The sequence below is a fragment of the Cydia amplana genome, chromosome 13 (assembly GCF_948474715.1).
Source record: "Cydia amplana chromosome 13, ilCydAmpl1.1, whole genome shotgun sequence".
NCBI classification, from domain to species: Eukaryota; Metazoa; Arthropoda; class Insecta; order Lepidoptera; family Tortricidae; genus Cydia; species Cydia amplana.
The window spans coordinates 16,296,815-16,305,104 of NC_086081.1; the positions used below are offsets into that span (position 1 = coordinate 16,296,815).

Here is an 8,290-nt window from a genome sequence, read left to right on the forward strand (position 1 = left end):
ACGTGAGTGGGAAGGCAATTTGGTGGCTATATGACCTGTAACTGTAACCTACTTGTTCGTCGAGATGAAAAATTGCTGACACAAATTGTCTTGCAGTTTTTAACATCTCTTTTAAAGAATTTAAAATACCTAGTTATGAAGTTGATATATTATAATATTTAAATCTTTGTTTTGAAATTGCTTGGCAACTTTTGGTACCTTAGCCAAAAATGGGTATGTTTATTGCAATGTAAGTTTCCGTAACAAAATGTGCAGATATTACAAAGAAATTGACTGTAGAAACTGATCTCCAAACACCAAACGTACTTTAGCTATTTTTTGACTCAGTTCAAGTGAAAATTATTTGGCAGCTGTAATGGGGATGCAGCGAAAACTGTTTAACTAAAATCACGGGAAGGTAGTTTATTTTTCCAAGATCTACTAGATACTAATAATTTGTCATCGTAATAATTAATGTTTTATTTTAATTCTCACTTACACAATCACTACCCGTTGCAGAGCGGTCTCACATTGAGCCGTGGCAAAAAGCGGAGACAACACTGTAAAAACTAAAAATTTAAATAGGTACCTGCGAGTAAAACTTAAAGGGGCCATATATCATGCATGTCACCTTACTTTTCCAGTATGTATTTTTATTTGTATTTAATAAAAGGCGTGAAATTAAACCCTCCTTTATACGTAGCCCAACACTCAATTTTAAAGCCCCTTTTTACGTATATGCGGCTCAGTAGGTATAATCGTAATTCGCTTAGATTGATATACCTACCTTATTAATTATTATTACATACTCGTACCTACAGGTTCACATCTCATGGTCGACGTTCAGTCGCGGAATAAAATAACAGATGACACATCTAAATATTAAAACTAGATCTACGGATTAATTTTGGAAACAACGCCCGTGTTCGCCTACGGTTATGACCATTTTATTATTATTGCGTATACGGGGACGCATAAAGAGGCGCGACGGATGAGTGATAGATCACGTGTGGGCTTCTGTCGTCGGCAAATATAGGAAACCTTTTATATGTTTTATCAAAACATACCTACAGTGTAAGTATATTGTCTGTACATTTATTCACAAATTAAAAGTGAAAACCCCGAATAGAGGGATTTTAGAGGAATACAATATATGGTAGTCAGGATTAGTAAATTTTTTTCCAGTGCCGAAATTTTATTTAGTTTTAAATATCACACGTTGTATGGGGACCTTTGGAAACGTATGGAAAATATCATAGCGTAAACCATGAGATGTGCAATGTGAAAAGAAGTCGTTGTCATTACTACCCATTACTTACCACATGGAAAAACTGAAATAATTCGTCTAAAAAATTGTTCGTCTCTAAAAATTGTACGAGACATAAGATTAACAGTCCGGCCTTAAAAACAAATAGCAGTTTGTCTTTAGAATTTTATTAAAAGGTGATATTTTTTTGGATATTAGTCATAATTATAATATATGACCAATGTTCGATTAAAACAATAATAATAGTAGGTACAGTCAGCGTCAAATACTTTGTAGCAACCAAAGTAGCCAAATAGTTCGGTACACCATATATTTAGTATGGTGTACCGAACTATTTGGCCACTTTGACTGCTACAAAGTATTTGACGCTGACTGTACCTGACTCTAAATGAAATCAGCTTAAAAGTGGCATTATCGAAAAGAAATATTATACCACGCTCTTAAATTTTACTAAATTATTCATACATTATTATTACACAGTAAAATTTAAGAACGAGGTAATATCTGTTTTCGATAGGTAATGCCTTGAAGATACCTGGATAAAAATTACCTGGAATCAAAAAATGCAAATTTTATTCTGAAGTTTGTCTGCTTTATCGATATTTAATGCCTGTAACTAGATTATTAGTGAGTTATACAATATAGGTACCTATGAAACTATGAATAAGAAAATTTTCTCTATACTTCGTTTTTTTTAGGATTAGAAATTTGGTAAACAATCTTGATGTGTCTTTTAATTGAAAAACACTTTTTAAAAAATAATAACTATTACTTATGAAAGCAGAAGACTATAAAAGATCGTATTAGATTCATAGTTGTTACATATTTACCGTAACTTATTTTTAAAATGTGTTTTTCAATTAAAAGACACGTCACGATTGTTTACCAAATTTCTAATCCTAAAAAAAACGAAGTATAGTCATAAGACATGTCATAATGTTTATACGTCTGTGACGGATAAACTCTTGTAACTAAATACATTATAGTTACCATCTCTGTACATACAATACAATACTATACCTATAAATATAAAAAGCATCCCAAATGTGAGGCTCCAAGGAGGGTGGGGAACCAGTCTGCTGAAAGTGCTGAAACACTGGTGGTTTTATGGACAACATATTACCTAAAACGACTGTAGGATGGCGGTGCAGTATAAACAGCGCTATCAACTGCAACTGTAGTCTATATGTAATTAGTAAAGGATGACTCACGTTAGACCGGGCCGTGTCCGGGCCGGAGCTTCCGGCGCTTACTTTTCTATGACAGATGATCACGTGATGCTTTCCATAGAGAACGAAGTTCCGGAAGCTCCGGCCCGGACACGACTGGCCAATTACATTTTAGTATAAGGAAGCTGTCAATAACTGGCCACCCTTCGGTAACTAGTCACCTTATACTAAAAGGAATTCTGTTTATAGGTGAATATAATTAATTTCAGTATAAGGTGCCCAGTTATTAAACCAGTGGCGATTACGATACCAGTTAACGATTTACCCTATTTTCTTTCACATTTACATATTTTAACATATCTAAAAAATATTAAATCATATTTAAACCTCATACAACCCCAATTTTACTATCGTTCATTAATTATAACTAGCATTATAATTATATTAATATTTTTTTCTACTCCAGCACTTAAATGTGTCAATTAAATGACTGACAGTGATATCTAAAGCAATGTCATTTGAATGCTTTGTCTATAGGCTCATAAGATGACTGCTAGCAGTCATCTTATGAGTATAATACAACTGCTTTATTTTTTTTAAAGATACAAGTTCCGATCATCTTGATTGAAAGAGGTATGTTTTCATTTACAATAATAACTCTTTTTTTTTTTAAATAATAACTCTTTTTTTTTAAATAATAACTCAATTTTTTTTAAATAATAACTCTTTTTTTTTAATAATAACTCTCTCTTTTTTTTTTTCTTTTTTTTTTTTTTTTCTTTTTTTTTTTTGCTGCAGCTGTCATAGAAAAAGTAATGTATGCAACAGCTCATAATTGGTTCTTAAAATTCTCGGGTCTTTTTTTACAAAACTCGACTACGTCTCGTTTTGTAACTTCGACCCTTGAATTTTAAGAACCCTTATTATATCACTGTTGCATAAACTACTAAATTACTCGTTTATCTACTGTACGATACACCGCGCTTATTTAATCAAGTCTAAAGCACTCCGGTCAGTTACGCCATTTAAAACGTCATAAGAGACATATTTACGCTATGAGCATACGACGTTTTCTTCGTGTAAATGTTAAGGCAGGTGCACATTATGAGTCATGATTTTATAGCGTAGGGGGACAAGAGATAAGGCGTAATGTGCTTTATCACACATTCATTCGATTTAGGTAATTTTGTTAGGGTTATTTGTCGTGTGTAGTTAAGGAATAGCGGCCTTTAAATAGTATTTCTCTCTCTACAATCTTTTAAATAGTAATTAGTAACACTCTGTTTTTTCCTTGCTATACCTATGAGAGATCTTCACCAGTTGAGTCGTTCACAGATTTAAACAATGAGTTGGTGGCAGAGTTTTCAGGTCTAAGGTAGGTACCTACCGTTCGGATTCAGATTATAGCAGATTATTTACTGTTGCTGCAAAATTGCTGCCGACTGCACTGCTGCCGCAAATATCAAAATTTCGGTGATCAGTCGATCGATTAACTAATCTTGTCTGGTAAGTTTACAGATTGACAGAAAGTGTAAAATTATAAGTAGAAAATATCTCATGTCATGTATATTCACAATACATAAAAAATACTACATGCCCCTCTCGCTACAATATAATGTACTAGCTGTTGCCCGCGACTTCGTACGCGTGGATTTGTATATTGGTGGTTATATATTCTACATTAGCTTAGAACATTGTGCAGCAAGTGATTGCGGTAGGACGGTTAATCATTTGTTAATTATTAATATTATACAACGCATGAGACTTTGTCTTTCACAACCTACGAAGTTTCAAGCCCCTAACTGAATAAAATTGTCCTCGATATAATCCCTCTAAACCCCCTTAGAAGATTTTCATGTCCTCTATTTAATAAAACCTACTACCTAACTACCTATTTACGAAGTTTGAAGTTCCTAGCTTTAAATAAAATTTGAACCCTATACAAACTTTCAACCCCTTTTTAATCATTTTAGGGGATGATTTTTTAAAAGCTGAAATTATTTTTCTTGTATTCTAATAATATGCCTTTATACAACGATTCAAGTCCCGCACTCAAAAAAATGTTTGGCCTCCAAACAAATTTTCAACCCCTTTTTCACCACCTCGGGGGATGAATTATCAAAATCTCTGAAATTCGTTTTCTTCTCTTTTGATAAAATACATTTTTACGAAGTTTCAAGTTTGTAGCTTTAAATAAAATTTGAACCCTATACAAACTTTCAACCCCCTGTTTTAACCCTGTTAGAGGATGAATTTTACAAAACGCTAAAATAACTTTTCCTGTCTTCTAATAATATCCTCAAATAGAAAGATTCAAGTCACGCGTTCGAAAAAATGTTTGATATCCATACAAACTTCCAACCCCTTTTTCACCACCTTAGGGGATGAATTTTCAAAAACGCTGAAATTGGTTTTCTTGTATCTTAATTTAATACCTTTTTGCAAAGTTTCAAGTTCCTAGCTTAAAATAAAATTTGCACCCTAAGACGAACTTTCATCCTCTTTTATCCCCCTTAGGGGTTGAATTTCCAAAAACGTAGCAATTACTTTTTTTTGTAATCGGCTATTATGCCTTTCTAAGAAGTTTCAAAGCATTTGTAATGGATTAAAACTTTCAACCCCTTTTTAACCCTGTTGGGGGGATGAATTTTACAAAACGCTGAAATTATTTTTCCTGTATTTTAATAATATCCCGAAATACAAAGATTCAAGTCCCGCGTTCGAAAAAATGTTTGATATCCATACAAACTTTCAACCCCCTTTTTACCACCTTAGGGGATGATAATTCAAAAACGCTGAAATTAGTTTTCTTGTATTTTAATAACATATATTTTTACGAAGTTTCCAGTTCCTAACTTAAAATAAAATTTGAACTCCATACAAACTTTCAACCCCCTTTTAACCCTGTTAGGGGATGAATTTTACAAAACGCTGAAATAACTTTTCCTGTCTTCTAATAATATCCCAAAATACAAAGATTCAAGTCCCGCACTCTCAAAAATATTTGATCTCCGTACAAACTTTCAACCCCGTTTTTACCACCTCGGCGGATGAAGTTTTAAAAACGCTGAACTTAGTTTTCTTGTTTTTTTAATTAATTACCTTTTTACGAAGTTTTAAGGTCCTAGCTTAAAATAAAATTTGCACCCCAGGACAAAGTTTCATCCCCTTTTTTACCCCCTTAGGGGTTGAATTACCTGAAACGTCGCAAGTCCTGTTTTTTGTCATCGGCTATTACGAGGGGTATTCAAAATATTCTCGGTATGAGAATGAAAACAAACAAGTACGAAAAGTTTGATATTTTTATTTTTCTATGTACTCCCCCCCTATGTTCATACACTTAAAAGATCGATCAATTATTTTTTTTAATCCTGCATAAAAATATTTTTTATCTTTGGTGTAAAAATGCTCCTCCACTGCCGCCTTCAATGCTTCATCATCGGAAAATTTATTTCCACGCAGATCCTTTTTAAGATTGGGGAACAAAAAGAAGTCGCTGGGGGCTAAGTCCGGACTATACGGTGGGTGAGTAACAGTTTCAAACCCACATTCAACAATAGCTGCCTTGGCAATATGAGCAGTATGGACGGGGGCGTTGTCATGCAGAAGCATAACACCTTTGGTTAACTTTCCTCGCCTCTTTTCTTTGATTGCATCCTTTAATTGACGTAGAATGTTAGCGTAGTACTGTCCTGTGATATTTACACCTTTTTCTTTATAATCGATCAGTAATACTCCTTCACAATCCCAAAATATCGTGGCCATGACCTTGCCAGCTGAAGGGATGACCTTGAACTTCTTGGGATGAGCTGAACCCTTAATGTGCCACTGCATGGACTCTTGTTTACTCTCTGGGTCATAATGATGAACCCAGGTTTCATCTCCAGTAACTATTCTTTGCAGCACCTCATCAGGATTTTCACCGCACAGGTCAATAAAATCGGAACAACAAGCTACACGCATGTCTTTTTGAAGCCGAGTCAGCATTCGCGGAACCCATCTTGCACTTACTTTTGACATATTAAGATGGTCATGGATAATATCATGTACGGTACCAATAGAGAGATTGGTTACTTGTGCTATAGATTTTACCTTCACTCGACCATCTTCCAATATAAGTTTTTCCACTTTATCAATATTTTCTTGTGAAGTAGCTACTACAGGCCGGCCAGGTCTAGGGTCGTCTTCAACACTCTCCCTTCCACGTTTAAACTCGCTTGACCACTTTTGAATGGTAGATAAAGAAGGAGCAGACTCACGGTAAACACAATCCATTTCCTCTTTTATGGTTTTTTGATTTTTACCATGTTTTGTCAAGAATTTTATCACGCATCGATGTTCTAATTTAGTTAACATTGTCAATTCCCACATGATGTTCATGTTTGTTCAGCAATTGCAGAAAAACAAAAGAACATCTCGGTTCGAATTATACTTTTTTTTAATGTCAATGAATAAACCTTAGCGGCCAGTAACGAAAGAAATTTTAGAAGAGGTTGTAAGATATCAATACCGAGAATATTTTGAACGCCCCTCGTATGTCATTCTAAGAAGTTTCAAAGCATTTGTAATGGATTCAAACTATCAACCCCTTTTTAACCCTGTTAGGGGATGAATTTTCAAAAACGCTGAAATTACTTTTCCCGTCTTATAATAATATCCCCATATACAAAGTTTCAAGTCCAACACTCACAAAAATATTTGATCTCCATACAAACTTTCAACCCCTTTTTCACCACCTTGGGGGATGAATTTTCAAAAACGCTGAAATTACTTTTCCCGTCTTATAATTATATCCCCATATACAAAGTTTCAAGTCCAACACTCTCAAAAATATTTGATCTCCATACAAACTTTCAACCCCTTTTTCACCACCTTGGGGGATGAATTTTCGAAAACGCAGAAATTAGTTTTCTTTTTTTTTAATTTAGTACCTTTTTACGAAGTTTCAAGGTCCTAGCTTAAAATAAAATTTGCACCCCAGGACAAAGTTTCATCCCCTTTTTTACCCCCTTAGGGGTTGAATTACCTAAAACGTCGCAATTTCTTTTTTTTGTCAACGGCTATTATGTCTTTCTAAGAAGTTTCAAAGCATTTGTAATGGGTTCAAACTTTCAACCCCTTTTTAACCCTGTTAGGGGATGAATTTTCAAAAACGCTGAAATTACTTTTCCCGTCTTATAATAATATCTCCATATACAAAGTTTCAAGCCCGTTTTTACCACCTCGGCGGATGAAGTTTTAAAAACGCTGAAATTAGTTTTCTTGTTTTTTTAATTAATTACCTTTTTACGAAGTTTTAAGGTCCTAGCTTAAAATAAAATTTGCACCCCAGGACAAAGTTTCATCCCCTTTTTTACCCCCTTAGGGGTTGAATTACCTGAAACGTCGCAAGTCCTGTTTTTTGTCATCGGCTATTATGTCTTTCTAAGAAGTTTCAAAGCATTTGTAATGGATTCAAACTATCAACCCCTTTTTAACCCTGTTAGGGGATGAATTTTCAAAAACGCTGAAATTACTTTTCCCGTCTTATAATAATATCCCCATATACAAAGTTTCAAGTCCAACACTCACAAAAATATTTGATCTCCATACAAACTTTCAACCCCTTTTTCACCACCTTGGGGGATGAATTTTCAAAAACGCTGAAATTACTTTTCCCGTCTTATAATTATATCCCCATATACAAAGTTTCAAGTCCAACACTCTCAAAAATATTTGATCTCCATACAAACTTTCAACCCCTTTTTCACCACCTTGGGGGATGAATTTTCGAAAACGCAGAAATTAGTTTTCTTGTTTTTTTAATTTAGTACCTTTTTACGAAGTTTCAAGGTCCTAGCTTAAAATAAAATTTGCACCCCAGGACAAAGTTTCA

At 34.2% G+C, this 8,290-nt stretch overlaps 1 long non-coding RNA gene across 5 annotated transcripts in view; it reads right to left on the reverse strand.

The window, feature by feature from the left end:
- Window positions 1–1,491: 1,491 nt before the first annotated feature.
- The window catches only part of LOC134653613 (uncharacterized), a 381,090-nt gene continuing 374,291 nt past the window's right edge, over window positions 1,492–8,290 (reverse strand). For all 5 annotated transcript variants that reach the window (XR_010097268.1, XR_010097265.1, XR_010097267.1 and 2 more), the window contains exon 2: window positions 1,492–1,624. This is a non-coding gene — a long non-coding RNA (uncharacterized LOC134653613). The remainder of the gene's footprint in view (window positions 1,625–8,290) is intronic.